Source organism: Cynocephalus volans, chromosome 13 (genome assembly GCF_027409185.1).
Source record: "Cynocephalus volans isolate mCynVol1 chromosome 13, mCynVol1.pri, whole genome shotgun sequence".
NCBI classification, from domain to species: Eukaryota; Metazoa; Chordata; class Mammalia; order Dermoptera; family Cynocephalidae; genus Cynocephalus; species Cynocephalus volans.
In genome coordinates this window covers 101,087,401-101,103,246 of record NC_084472.1, presented here as the reverse complement: position 1 = coordinate 101,103,246, position 15,846 = coordinate 101,087,401, and the positions used below count along the sequence as shown (strand labels likewise).

The 15,846-nt window shown below is 38.8% G+C and overlaps 1 pseudogene; it reads left to right on the top strand.

Moving 5' to 3' along the window:
- The first annotated feature begins 12,492 nt into the window (after positions 1 to 12,492).
- Positions 12,493 to 14,605, top strand: LOC134362168 (mitogen-activated protein kinase 6-like; annotated as a pseudogene).
- The last annotated feature ends 1,241 nt before the right edge of the window (positions 14,606 to 15,846 follow it).

Genomic DNA, 15,846 nt, shown 5'->3' with positions numbered 1-15,846 from the left:
CAGAGTAGAGTCACTATTCAGTGCCATACCCTCTGTAGGGCTGGAAGGGAGCCAAGCCTGAAGTTGCAAAGTGCTCATAGCAACTAAAAATGAAGAGGGAAGGAGGGAAGGCGTAGAGCTTCTTACCAGGGATAAGATGTAATTACAAAGCCATAGCAATTGAAATGGTGTGGCATGGGGATAGGAAGTCCAAATAGATCAATGAAAGACAATTAAGAGCTCAGAAACAACTGTGCACACCATGGAAATTTGATTTATGATAGGGATGGTTTTACAAATTAGTGGGGAAAAGATGCATAATTTAATAAATAGTATAGTGATAACCGGCTTTCAATACCAAAAAACGTACAAGTCTATCCAAACCTCATAATATTCACACATACAAAATTCCAGATGAAATAAAGTTTTAAACATGAGAAAAAAATAAATTTAAGACAATTGAAATAATATATGGGTGAATATTTTTATAATAATGAACATAAGGAAGGCTATCAAAGCATAAGGCCTAAAGGAAACTATCTTTAAACTTGACTACATCAATATTTAAAGCTTTTTTGTTGCATTGAAGGCACCATAAAATAAGTAAAGGCAACATAAAAAAAATAAAAAGGCAAGACATAACTTGGGAGAAAATATTTACAGATAGGCAAAATATTAGTATCTAGAGGAGCACTCTCTAATAGAAACCTAATGCAAGCCATGTATGCATTTTTTTTTAATGTGGTCAAAAATACATAACATGAGATTCACCCACGTAACAAATTTTTAAGTGAATAGTATTCTGAAGATGAAAGCAAACTGTTGAGATGATCATAGGATTTTTATCCTTTGTTGTGTTAATATGGTGTATCATATTTATTGATTTTCATATGTTGAATCATCCTTGCATCCTGAGGATAAATCCCACTTGGCCATGGTGTATTATCCTTTTAATGTGCTGTTGAATTTGGATTGTTGGTATTTTGTTGAGGTCCTTTGCATCTATATTCATTGAGAATATAGTTTTCTTTTTCTGTAGTGTGGCTTTGGTATCAGGGTAATGCTGGCCTCATAAAATTAGTTCCTTAGTGTTCACTCTTTTTCAATTTCATTGGAAGAGTTTAAAAAGTATTGGCATTGATTTTTCTGTAAATGTTTGGTAGAATTCTATAGTGAAGCTGTCTAGTCCCGGGTTTTCCTTTGTTGAAAGATTACTGACTCAATCTCCTTACTAAGTTATAAGTCTATTCAGGTTTTCTATTTCTTCATGACTCAGTATTGGTAGTTGTATGTTTTTAGGAATTTATTACTTCTAGATCATTCAGTTTATTGGTGTATAGTTGTTCACAGTTGCTTTTTATAATCTTTTTAAAATTTCTGTGGCATAGTTGTAATGTTTCTTATTTTATTTCTGATTTTATTTATTAGAGTGTTCTTTTTTTGGTTAGTCTAGCTAAAGATTTGTAAATATTGTTGATCTATTTTAAAAACCCACTCAGTGTCATTGCTTTTTTTTCTTTTCTCTATTTCAATTATTTCTGCTCTAATCTTATTTCCTTCTTCCTCTAACTTTGTGCTTAGTTTGTTCTTATTATTCTAGTTCCTTGAGGTATAAAGTTAAGTTGTTTATTTGAGATCTTTTTTCCTTTTTTAATGTAGGTGTTTACAAACTTCCCCCATAATACTGATTTTGCTACATCTCACAAGTCTTGGTATTTCTTTTGTGTTTTTGTTTTCATTTGTCTCAGATATTTTCTAATTCTCCTGTTAATTTCTTCTTTTACTCATCAGTTGTTCAAGAGTGTGTTGTTTAATTTCCACATATTTGTGAATTTTCCCATTACTTTATTATCAGTTCCCTAGTGCCATTTCCTCTACTATTGGTTTCTCGTGCCATTCCACTCAGGTCAGAAATTATATTTGGTGTAATTTCAATCTTCCTAACATTGTTAAGACTTGTTTTATGATTCAACATGTGATCTGTCCTGGATATTGTTCCATATGTACGTAAGAAGAATGTGTTTTCTGCTGCTTCTGAGTAGAATGTTCTATATATGTCTGTCAGGTCCATCTGGCCTATAGTGTTGTTCCTTTCTTCTGTTTCCTTACTGATTCCTTTCATCTGAAAGTTTTATCCATTACTAAATGGGGAGCATTAAAACTCCTACTATTTGGGGGCTGCTATCTATTTCTCCCATCAGTTCTGCCAATGTTCACTTCATATATCTGGGTGCTCTGATGATGTATGCATATGTATTTTTAATTGTTATATCTTCCTGGTTAATTGACACTTTTATGTTCAAACAATATTTTTCTTTGTTTCCTATGACAGTTTTTGATTTAAAGTCTATTTTGTCTGATATAAATATGACCATCCCTACTCTCTTTGGTTACCATTTGCAGGGAATATCTTTTATATTTTTTTCATTTTAAGCCTATTTGTGTCCTTAAATCTAAGGTGAGTCTTATATAAACAGCATACAATTGGATCTTTTTTTAAAAAATCTGTTTAGCCATTCTATGTGTTTTGACTGAGGAATTTAATCCTTTTACACTTAAGGTAATTACTGATAGGGAAGGACTTACTGTTGTCATTTTGTTAGTTATTTTCTATCTGTCTTATATCTTTTTTGCCCATTTTTCCCTCTCTTACTGTCTTCTTTGCATTTTGTTGATTTTTTGTAATGACATGCCCAATTCCTTTCTCATTTTCTTTTGTGGATTTTCTATAGGCATTTTCTTTGTGGTTACCATGGGGCTTACATAAAACATCTTATAGTTATAACAATGTATTTAAGCTAATAACATTTAACTTCAATTGCATGCAAAAATTACTCTTCTACTTCTCCCCTCACCCACACTTTTTTATGCATCCATTAACATGTTATTATAGTTAGTTATTTCTTATACTTTTGTCTTTTAACTTCTATTCCAGAATTAAAGGTTATTTACATACCACCATTACAGTATTACAGTATTCTTCAGTATTCTGTATTTGCCTATATATTTACCTGTACCAGTGAGCTTTATATTTTCATATGCTTTCATATTACTGTCTAGTGTATTTCAACTTGAACAGCTCCCTTTAACATTTATTGTAAGGCAGATCTAGTGATAGTAAACTCTCTCAGCTTTGGTTATCTGGAAAGGTTTTTATTTCTCCTTCAGTTCTGAAGGACAGTTTTGTCATCCTTCTTAGTATTAATAATGCAAGAATAGTATTCTTGGTTAGCAGTTTTTTTTCTTTCAGCACTTTGGATATATCATTTCCCTCCCTTTTGGCCTGTGAAGCTTTTGCTGAAAAAATTTTCTGATAGTCTTAAGTGGGCACCTGTGTATATGATGAATCACTGTTTTTGTGCTGCTTTCAAAATTCTATTTTTGTCTTTGATTTTTGACAATTTGACTATAATGTGTCTTGGTGGGACTTCCTTGGGGTCATTCTAGTTGAAGTCCTTTGGGCTTCTGGAATCTGGATGTTCATTTTCTTCCCCAGATTGGAATTTTGCTCCGTATTTCTTCATATAAGCTTTCTGCCTCTTCCTCTCTTTCTTCACCTTCTGGTACTCCCATAATTTGTATATTGGTCCTTATTTTGGTGTCTCATAAGTTCCTTAGACTTTCTTTCACGCATTTCTTTTCTTTTTTCTTTTCCTTCTCCTTCTCCTCCTCGTCCTCCTCCTCCTCCTCCTGTGCCTGGATAATTTCAAATGACTTGTCATTGAGTTCTGTAATTCTTTCTCCTGCTTGATCAAGTCGGCTGTTGCACCTCTCTAGTGAATTTTCAATTCAGTTACTCATGCTTCAGCTCCACAATTTATGTTTGATTCTTTGTATATTCTTTGTCTCTTTGTCAATATTCTCATTTTGTTTATGCATTATTTTCCTGAGCTCACTGAGCATCTTTGTGGTGGTTATTTTGAATTCTTTGTCAGATAACTCATATCTCTGTTTCTTTAGTATCAATTTCTGGAGGTTTATTTTGCTCCTTTGATTACCCTGTTTTTTCATGTGCTTTGTAACAGCCGCCTCTCTCAGTATTTATAGAGTGGTTTCATACAGGGAAAGACCATCAATTGTCCTGGCTAAAGATTCTAAGGACCTCTCACACCTTTTTGTGGATTTGTCTTCTCTGTATTTGGGTGTGTGAATTCGCAGTCAGAGAAATTTCCTGGTTTCTTTTTCAGGAACTCATAACCTCTTTCTCCCTCTGGTGTTCCTCAGCCGTACTGCAGTTTCCCTGGATCTTCCACAAGCCTCTCAGATCTCTTTTGTTTTCAGCAATCAATAGGCTTCTAGAGTGAGCCATGTCCTGTCAGAGCTTCAAGTCAGATAAGACAGAAATCAGTCCCTTGGGAAGCCTCTAGAACAACTGGAATGTTGGATGTGCACTCCAACTCTATACCCCCCGAAGGAGAAGTCAGGAATTGGGGGTTTTCTTTTGCTCATTCTGTACTGGAGGAAGGGACTATGTCAATTGAGTGTGTGCTAGCCCAAACTTCACCTTTGTTCTCTGTGGCCTCCTGGTACCTCTCCTGTCAATGCTTAGATTTAGGCAAGACTGAAACCAGTCCCTTGGGCAACCCCCCAAAAGTCTTCATATATTGAAGAAATATATTTCAGTCTTCTCTTTCCATCTCCAGGGAGGAGCCCAAAGCTGGAGGTTTTCTCCTGATCATACTGCACTGAGCTGGGGGAAGGGATTATGGAGACGGCGTGCCAAAAAATTTTTCTACTGCCTTTAATGTGGCCAGTTTTGTGTACCTGTGGTACAGGAGCCTCTTAACCATTTTCTAGACTTCTCACAATGAGACTTGGTCTGTGTATTGTTGAATTGGTGTCTCTGTGAGGGGGAGGAGGATACAGGGCATCCTATTCTTCCATCTTGCTTGTCATATATGTATTTTTAAATTCTCTTGTAACATTATTAAAAAGTAGCTTTAAAATGTTTCTAAAAGCCACATGTAAAGAGAAAAAAGTGAAATTAATTTTAATAATATATTTTTATTTAACCCAATATATCCCAAATATTATCATTTCAACATATAATTAATATAAAATGATGAATAACATTTTATTTATATTATACGAAGTTTTCAAAACCCAGTGTTTATTTTATACTTAGAGTACCTTTTAATTATGATTAACCAAAGTTCAGGTGCTCAATAAGTGCATGTGGCTAGTAGCTACTGTATTGTATACCATAGATTGCTGTATGGTACACATAGCAGATAGCATTGTATATACTATACAATATAGCTATAGCATTATGTAGCAAATGCTACTCTACTATCGCATACATCTACAATACAGATCTATAACATAGATGACTATAATATAGATAACAAATAAAAAAGACAACCGTAATAATAATTTGGAGTTATTCACAGAGGAGAAAATCTGAATGACCAAAAACATATGTAAAGGTGTTTTTCCTCATAGACAGAAAAACACACATTAGAATAATAAGTTAGCATTTTGTACCAATTAGATCGCCAAGGAGTTTAAGAGAGAGAGAAAAAATTATGAAACTTTTGCATGGTTTTTTCTATGGCTGCCTTTTTCCAAAGAGAAAGGAGTATTCTTTCTTTCCACCTGATAACAAGCTAACTTGGACTTATGTATTCAATGAAAAGTAATGATAAGATGGTCACATTAGTTTATTTCTTGTATTTACAGATGAACCTCTGATTCAAATTTTCAAAGTTAATCAAATTTTATCACAATTTTGCTTTAAAAAAACACAAAAAAGGCTTAAATTTTTGTGTATGAAATGCTAATTTAGCATAGTCTTTCATTATATTCCAAAGCTTTATTTATATTTCTGAGAGAATTTAATTTTTCCTTCTTCAAAAACCTGTTAAGGTTGACTTTAAATTTCTCTCCAAATTGATTCTTCTTCTCCAGTGGATTTCCATCCATCTTTCAATTATAGTGAATGATCTGTAAGCAACTATCTGCAGGAATCAATCTAGGGAAGAATTCCTTTTTGTAAGGAATAACTTTGCATTCAATATTGCCATCTGTTTGAAAGTTCAGGTTTCTGCAGAGTGAGCACTTTCAGGCAGAGACTCACCTACAATGAGTAAAATGTTTCCAGGACACTCGCTTTAAGATCTGTCCTTACATCTGCCTATGGTTAGTCTTAGTCCAGCAGAGCCATTGATGAAAATGAAAATTCTTTTCTGTGGTGGAATAAAAGGATAGGGGAATTGCTCTTAAAATAAAGACAGAAAAAAGAAGGGAAATGTTTTATGTCTAAGGTATTGTCCTTCAAGAAGAGACCAGAACACAATGGCCAAGCTGAAGAATAGATGTCACTGAAACGAGAAATCTGGGCCAGGCTAGCCTGGGCACAAGGAATTGTGGAGATCCAATGCTTCTGAATGTCACTTAAAAGGGTTCCACCAACCGCACACACGTTACAATGATGTTCCTAATTGTTCCTCCGTTTCTTTTTTCTTTGACGAATCACAAAGAAAAAAGGGGGGGAAAGCTCTGTGGAAAGAGCCAGCTGCTGAGCTGTTATGAAAAGAAAGAACATGGATACAATGCTAATTTTTCTGCATTATCTTACCCTCTACAAACGGCTGGCAGGCAGGTGAACGCTCTGCCCAGAGACTCGGGGGGTTTGGATCAGAAACAGCAGTCTGTCTGGTGTGGCAGTATTATCTAAAAATCTCTACGAATGAGGGTAGGAGAAAGAAACAAAAGCCTACGTGATTTCCATCAATTCTGCAAGGCATTAGCTTGCCAGTAGGTTGAGGAAAGGTAACAGGCTCTGCTCTCCTTAGCTAGAGACGTTCAGCTTCCAGAACACAGGCACGTCAAAGAGAAGCTCAAATGTGCACTGTAATTACTTCTGGGGAAGAAAACAGGCTTTGAACTGTACTTACATCAATACCTGTAGCAAAACAGGTCTTTGCACAAGCTATTGTGCTTCTCTCTCTCTCACACACACGCAGCCATAACACAAACAAACGCACTTCAGCACTGCAAACACCCGGAGGACCACGATCAATTGTTCAAAACACGGTGATTCTGATCTGCCACTCATGAAATGCAAATGCTGAAGCTAGAGAAGAGCCAGGGAGTGAGAAAGCTCTGTTTAAAGAAAGGGCCAGACGGTCTGTTTTTCTGAACCTCAGATCTTTTCAGGAAGACAAGAAAGAACTGTTTGCATTTTTCTGTTTTTTTCCAGACGAGACTGCTCAGACTACATATCTAACCCGGTGGCTTTCAGGCTGGTTCTGTGTCTGACGGAAAATCAAACAAGGCATGCCACATTTCTTTATCGTGTTTCAGACAGTTCACACTTGCTACCACCACGGTTTAGCTCAGAGAACTACCTCATTTCCAAGGGTTAAAAGTCACGGTCCTAGGGTCACTTCACGGAGTTTAGTAGTTTATGCTTGGCCATGCACCTTAGCACTCAGGTCCTATAACATCTTCTCCTGGGCAAATTCACTGACCCACTGAAGGAAGGAGGTGTTGCTAGCCCCTGTCTGCCCCAGTTAAGATCATTCACCCTCAGTCTCGCCCCATTACAAGTCAATCCTGATGAGGGTAGAAGAGTCCATTGACAGAGTGGGCAGACCAGTCAGTGGGGCCCGGAATTAGAACTTGCTGTAAACCTACTCAGTGTCCCGGATCTCCTGTGTATGCCTGTCGGGTTGAAGACCTCCCCTGATCCCTAAGATATTGCTTATGCCTGCATGAGAATCATTAAGGCTATTGTTAAAAATACAGATCCCTGGATCTCACCCCAAACTTAAAGGTAGGCCTGGAAATCTGTATTTTAACAGAAGGAAAATAATAGCCTATAAGAAAGAATATAATGTAATGATTAAGAACACAAGCTCTGCAGACTACCCGGTCCTTCTCTTAATACGTGTGTGATCTTAGAGGAAATCACTTAACTTTTCTTTGCCTCATCTGTCAAATGGCAATGATGAAAACCTTAATACCTACCCTATAGAGAGGATTAAATGAATAAATCCATAAATTCCAGGCACATTGTAAGGCTTACTAAATGCTAGCTATTACTATTATTATGTAATAAGTACCCCCAGAGAATTCTTTAAAATCAAGTTTGAGATCCACAAGTTCAGTATGTCCTTTTTGGATTCTAAATCTGCTTTTTGCTCAGACCTACTGCATCATCCTAGGTTTGGAGTTCTGTTTTCCTCAAACTTAGACACTCTTGACCTTCTTGTAAGTCTTTCTAACCTTTCTCTGGTGTACTGAGAATGGGTATCTTACCCAGTTACTGCCTGCCTATCAGTCAGAATGGGATGGCCACTGAGAACAGGGATGCTGCTGTCCCCTTGAGGAGTCTCCACTCCCCAAATGCAGAGAAAGAAATTTTCTTTATTTGGTGCCCAACTATAAGATTGGAAGACCCTGATTATTCAACGTAATTTGTTGTTGGTGACTGTTCAACCCTAGACTAACCTACTAGGCTTCCTTGGACACAGTACATTAGAAAAGGACTCTTTCCCTTAGAGACCTGACTTCAGAGTGATCAACTATCCTGGTTTTGCCAGGATTGTCCTGGTGCTAGCACTGAAAGTCCCATGTCCCTGAAAATCCCTCAGTCCCAGGTAAACCAGGATGGTTGGTCACCCTGTGCTACTGGGTTGGGTGTCTGGTGCACTGATTTGATGGGCCAAATCTACCAGCCGTCAGGCAGTGACTGACCTGTGGCCTGGGTTTAACCCTACAAACCTTCAGGGGTATGAAGCTCACACCAAGAGAGCCCTCTGTTCATGTTGGTTTAGGATACCAAGGCCTGCAAAACATAAATAACACTTTCCGTTTGCAAGACTGACATGAAGTAGGATTATATTGAACTCCTCAAATTTTCTGTGACTTGATAGGGATCTGAGGAATTCCACAATATGGTGCTTTGTGTAAGACTCTCAGAACTTGTATCCTCCAGTCTGTCACATTTTCTGATGTGAATAATAGCTAAGAGCTATAAATATCAATTCTTCCCTGGCTCGGGAGATTTGTATGCTGATTACATTTGAGTTGGAGAATGGCAGAAGGGCTTACTTTCTTATTTTCCCAGAAGAAGAGATTTGGGAGGAAGAAAACAAGGATCCAGATTTTATAGATTTGTAGAAATTACAAATGTTGCCAAGGTAGCTAATCAACTTCCAAAGACAATACAAAATCTCATCCCTGGGCCTGCATGTATATGCCTCTGACCCCAGTAGGCATGAGTAGTAATATTGAAATGAAGGCAATTGCCTAAGTGGACTGTTCTAAGAGGAGGGTAGGGCTCACTTAATTAAAGCACGGTTTAATTATTGCTGTAACTTAAGGCGATGGTGTGCTATGCAATAAGACGGGAGTATGAAAGGTTTGGGCCTTGTCAGATAACAATTAATTTCAAATAGTTGGGGGGAAGGGGTGGGCATGATTAAATACAGGAGTGAGGTGATAAATGAATCATTAAGGAAGTGCATTTTTAACTCAATGGAAATGAGTCTAGAATAATGGGAAAAAATCATTATAATTATCATTATGTGGCCTAAGACGGAGGATGGTCTCTGGGTCAGCACAACAAGCAAAGGCTGAGCTCAGGCCCTGCCCCCACTATGGAGTCCCTCGCACTCCCAAGTACAGTCGGGGAGTAGGAGCCCATGACAGAAGCAGGGCTGCTCCCGAAGGTCCCCGAACACCCTCTCTCCTTGGACCCACACCCTTCTCCAAACCACCACCGAGTCTCTGTCGTCTCCAGGAGGATGTTCTCTTTTTGGTTTTGGCTTTTCATTTGTCAGCTGGAAAGAACAATTCTCATTTCTTACCCACCCTCCAAAAATAAAACTGTAAGGTAAAACAACATATAAAGGTATTGGTGAGGGAAGAGATTTATCTAGTCAAGGATGAAGGTGAGAATCGGCCTATACAATATTGCTATTCGTTTAAGAGAATTGTTTAAAATGAGCGAGAATGAGAAGACTGAGGGGGATCAGGAATATGCATACCTACGAATCTGTTCAGAGAGTAATTCAGAGAGTTCCCGTGCACCCTCTGCTCAGCTGCACCAGTCGCTTGATCTTGCTGTCTCGTGTGTCCTCTCTCCACACGTGCACACAGAACGTGCACTGTATTCTTTACAGCAGGGTGACCGCCACTGAGCTTAAGACGTCCATGTGCATTTCCTGAGAACAGAGGTGCTCTTTCATATAACCACAGTACAGTCATAAGATTTGGAAATTTAACACAGACGTAAATACTTTATCAAATACACATGACGATTTTGCCAATTGTTCCAATAGTGAGATTGATACATGCTTTCCCTCCAATTCAGGGTACTGTCCAGGATCAGTTATGACGTTAAATCGCTGTCCCTGTCTTCTCCTTTAATCTGGAATTGTTTCTCAGCCTTTCTTTATCTTTCTTTGAAGAAAACGGGCCTATTATTTTTAGAGTGTTTTTCAGTTTGGGTTTGTCCGATGCTTTTTCACAATTAGATTTAGTGTATGCATTGACCGCCAGAATACCACAAAGCTGATGTCACGTCCTTCTCAGAGTACTGCACCTGGAGGCACAGAAGACACCTCTGCCCTCATGAACCACATTCATTTTGATCACGCAGTCAAGATATTATCCAGTTTCTCCACTGTATTGTTGCTATTTTCCCCTTGTGACTAATAAATACTCTGTGGGAGACACATTAAGACCATATAAATAACCTGCTCCTCATCATACTCCCTCGTTTACCTCTCAGATTTAGCACCTATGGATGATTCTTACCCAAAATAATCTTTAGGGTCAGGGTTACTCGGTGCAACTGCAGCCACCGCTGGGGCTGTCCCCGGCCACACTCCCTCGGTGGCCAGGAGAGTAAGGTGGACGGGAGCTTTGATCATGATGGCAGTGAGCTGGAGCCACCTGATCGCTGACAAAAGCCATCTGAGAATATACAGCAGCAAAGGCAGGAAAGAAGCATCTAGAACAATGCTGCCCAGCACCAGCCCAGCGCTGAATGTCTCTGTGCTGTGAGGAGAACGTTCGCAGAAGCCTGTTGTGTGTGTTGTTTATTCATATTTTTGTTCAATGTTAAATCATTTAGCATAGTAAATCCGAGGGCATAGTATGTCATTTCAATCTGGTTTCTTGAGTGTTTTCTTTCAATGTCTGCGGAGCTGCTGCCCTTCTTTTGAACAGTGAGTACTGATGATGTCGGAGGAAGGGTCTGGGGGATAACCTGCCTCAACCCACCCCGTCCTCTTACCAGGGTCTTAACTCCACCCCAGGAAAAAATTCAAGAGCAGAGTCACGGTAGCAAGTGAGAACAGGTTTAATGTAATGAATGAGAAATACAGGTTCCACAGAGAGAGTGCGGCCTGGCTCCAGAGACTGAGCAGGGCCCACACCAAGTTTAACACAAAAGTAAGAAATACACACTTAAAGTTCACTACAGAGTGCAGGCTGGCTCAAGAGAGGGAGCAGGCCTTTTCCGAAAGTAAGTTTGATACAAAAGAAAGCACACAGTCAGCCAGGGAAGTGCGGGTTGGCCCCAGGAAAGTGAGCAATGACAACTTGCTGAAAGTAAGTTTGATACAAAAAGAAAGAAATAGACACTCATAGGCAGAGTGCAGGCTGGTTCCAGGAGAGTGAGCAACAGCGCCACCTTCTGCTGAGCTTTGGCTTATACGGTTTTGCTATTTAATGCATATTCAAAGAAGGGGGTGGTTCCCAGTTATGTAACATAGTTTTGAACATGCTGAGATGGTCTGTTCTTGGAGCATGTTCATTGCTCAAATCCTATCACGTGCACCAGGCATATTCAAGAATATTCTGTGCCTTCTAGCACCTCTAGTGGAACGTCATTCAGAGGATAAACTCCTCTTTACTGAGCATGCTCTGCTACCAGGGTTATAGAACCCCTCTCTATGAGCGGGCCCTGCTACTGGATTTGCATAAGTCAGCCCCTATGGTCTCATTTGCCTCTGGTTGGTGCTGAAAATAGGTCTAACTGGCAACAGTAACTATCCTCTAGGAAGAGCCTAAAGGAAGGGGCCTGAGACCTTGGGGTGTGACTTGAAACCCAGAGGCATGTCCTGAAATTTGAACCCAGGGAAACGGAGCACCTCCTATCTCACTGCAATCTTTTAAATTCTCAATATGAGTAGAACTTTCTGAGATTTAAATTTAAGGAGGACTCAACTGGCCTGATTGGCATATGCAATGAACATCAAGAAAACATCTTGCTGTGGAAGCATAATTGTTTTTCTTCTCCCTTTTGAAAAGATCTTTCCTTTTCATGCCAGTTTTCTTCCTTCTTTACACAAGTTCAACAATTTGAAAGAAAAAGGCAATACTAAGGGCTTCAAAATGGCAGAGAATTTTGGAAGTCTTGTGATAAGAGAAAGTTCTCGCTTTCTACTGTGATTCTGTTCTTGAATCCTTTCCTGTGGTGGAGTCAAGAAACTTGTAAGAGGATGGGATGGGTTGAGGCCGACTATTGGTCCCCCCAAACCCTCTGACATCAGTCTCATGAAGATTCATGGTTTTGATCTGGGCTCTAGGTCTGTGGACTTAAAACCACTGGCTTGTGGAGGCAATGGCTTGGCTCTTTCTGCTGTAGACAGTGACTGTGACAAAAAAGTAGCCATCAAGAAAATTGTCCTTACTGATCCCCAGAGTGTCAAACATGCTCTACGTGAAATCAAAATTATTAGAAGACTTGACCATGATAACATTGTGAAAATGTTTGAAATTCTCGGTCCCAGTGGAAAACAATTAACAGATGATGTGGTCTTTCTTACTGAACTGAGCAGTGTTAACATTGTTCAGGAATACATGGAGGCAGACTTGGCTAATGTCCTGGAGCAGGGCCCTTTACTGGAAGAGCATGCCAGGCTTTTCAAGTGCCACCTGCTATGTGGGCTCAAGTATATTCCTCTGCAAATGCGCTGCACAGAGATCTCAAACCAGCTAATCTTTTCATTAATACTGAAGACATGGTGCTGAAGATAGGTAACTTTGGTCTTGCACTGATCATGTATCCTCGTTATTCCAATAAGAGTCATCTTTCTGAAGGATGGGTTACTACATGGTACAGATCTTCACGTCTTTTACTTTCTCCTAATAATTATACTAAAGGCATTGACACGTGTGCTGTAGGCTGCATCTTTGCTGAAATTCTGACTGGTAAAACCCTTTTTGCATGTGCACGTGAACTTGAACAGATGCAGCTAATTTTAAAATCTATTCCTGTTGTACATGAGAAAGATCATCAGGAGCTTCTCAGCATAATTCCAGTTACATAAGAAATGACACGACTGAGCCACACAAATATTTAACTGAGCTGCTTCCAGGAATTAGTCGAGAAGCTCTGGATTTCCTGGAATAAATTTTGACATTTAGCACCAAGGATTGGTTGACAGCAGAAGCAGCTCTCTCCTGGCCTTACGTGAGCATATATTCCTTTCCAATGGATGAGCCAATTTCAAGTCATCCTTTTCATAATGAAGATGAAGTTGATGTTTTTGCTTATAGATGAGACTCATGGCTACATTTACAAGTGGGCAAGGTACTGTGCTCATCAATTTCCAGGCATGAGTAGCCTCTAGTAACAACTTTATTATTGATGAAGTTTGGCTTTACACAAGAGCTCTGTATGATGTCACTGATGAAGAAGTACAAGTTGATCCTTGAAAATAGTTGGATGGTGATCGAGGAAAGTAAGTGGAGGATCCTGCTTTTGATATCAATTACTCTACTGAGCCTTGTTGGCAGTACCCAAATCATCATGAAAACAAATACTGTGATCTGGAGTGCAGCCATACTTCTAACTACAAAATGAGGTCATCACCATATTTAGATAACTTAGTTTGGAGAGAGAGTGAAGTTAACCATTATTATGAACTCAAGCTTATTATAGATCTTTGTAATTAGAGCAAAACAAAGAAAAACCTGATAAGAAAGACAAGTCAAAATGTGAAATGAATAGATTGGTTAAAGCCCAGATGGCTCTCGAGGAAGCATCATAGCAACTGGCTGAAAAAGAAAGGGAAAAGAATCAGAGATTTGATTTTGATTCTTTATTGCAGGAACTATTAGACTTGGTTCACAGCATGAGCTTACTGTGTTGTTGATAAATTAAATGACTTGAATAGCTCGGTGTCCGAACTAGAACTGAAAAGCTGGATGTCAAAGTCAGGAAGCCGAGAAACACAGAAAACAGAAACGGTGACTTTGGTGAGTTTGGTGAATAAGCCTTTTACTGATCTTTTTGGGATAGCCAGTGTGTGAGTGGTGGGGAGGACTGCTTTCTCATCTGTCGGTTTTGTTGAGAGACAAGGAAGGATGAATACATTGAAAAGGAAAACACTTACACCAGTTACTTGAACACATTTTTAGCGGAAAAGAAGATACTGAAATGCTGGAAACTGAGCCAGAAGAGGATGGGAGGCTGGGGGAGAGAGAAAACGAGGACGGGTTTCTGAACAACAGTTTAACAAGCAGCTTGAACCCATAGGCATCCTGCAGTTTCACAGTCCAGCGGGTCCCCACTTTGGTCAACACAGGCCACATTAACACCTTCTGCTGTGAAATCTTCCCCTCGAATTCCTCGTAAAGCAGCCTTCTGAAACATCTGAACTAAAACTCTCAGCAGACATTTCTCTTGGTATTCTTCATGGAATGTATTGTCTTTTTTTCCCCCATAGTGTTTAAATCATTTTTTACTTGAATCAGATGGTGTCAATTAATAAGGATTTTATTAGTTCTCGGTTTTTAAAATCCAGACTTTTCTCTAACATGTGAGATAGTTTCCATTTTAACTGGCATGTCATTTGCACCCACAACTACAGAATAGAGCAAAATAATGTGGTGCTGGAAGAGACAAGAAATGCACTAACACAAGCAAGCATCCTCTCATAGAATGCTGACCTGTTTTACAGGAAACAAAAGTCTTGCCTTGGAATTTACACAGTGAGGCTGTATATAACTGCATGAAAATATCTATTTTTCCTAAAACGTTTTTCATTCATGAGTATTTTCAAGTTTTTCATACTGTTCACATTTCTTAAAACACGATACCAGCAGCAACTGAAAATGAATGTTGAATGCGGTACACGTGTGTCTTCTACCTCAAAATTAGCAAAATTATGTGGCAAAACAGGTGCCACCCACAGTGCTTTACAATCTGCACTTCTATTTAGCCAGAGTCTATTGTAGTAAACTCTTTTTTTAAAAAAAGATGACCAGTAAGGGGATCTTAACCCTTGACTTGGTGTTGTCAGCACCACGCTCTCCCAAGTGAGCTAACCGGCCATCCCTATATAGGGATCCGAACCTGTGGCCTTGGTGTTATCAGCACCGCATTCTCCCAAGTGAGCCACAGCCGGCCCGTAAACTACTTTTGTAAGACTCACACATTGTTTACAGTTGCACTGGTATGCATTCTTCATAGTGAGGTGTTAATACATCACATCTTATTTATTTTATCAGATCAATATATTTTCTGTATTTAATTATAAAAGTTAACTTAGTTTTAAAAATTTACTTGCAAATATACTTTCTCAATTTGGCACTATATTTGTCGCCTACCTAGCTGAATATATAGTATCAACCTATCCTAATGCTGTCCATATACTTAATTTACTTAAGTGTTCATTTTAAGTAAAGTGCTCACTATGTATAGGGATTTATAGTTTGGAGGTGCTTGATCTATCTACAAAGAAAAATTGGGAATTACTTTCTTATAAAATGCTTCTAGAAGTCTTAATTTTGTCTATTTTTTTTAAAAGTAATGTTAGACTTGTGTGCATGAAAGTAATTAAGAGACAGCAGTATTATAGTTTAAAAGTTGTACATGATAAGACATATTTGATTTTTACTGTG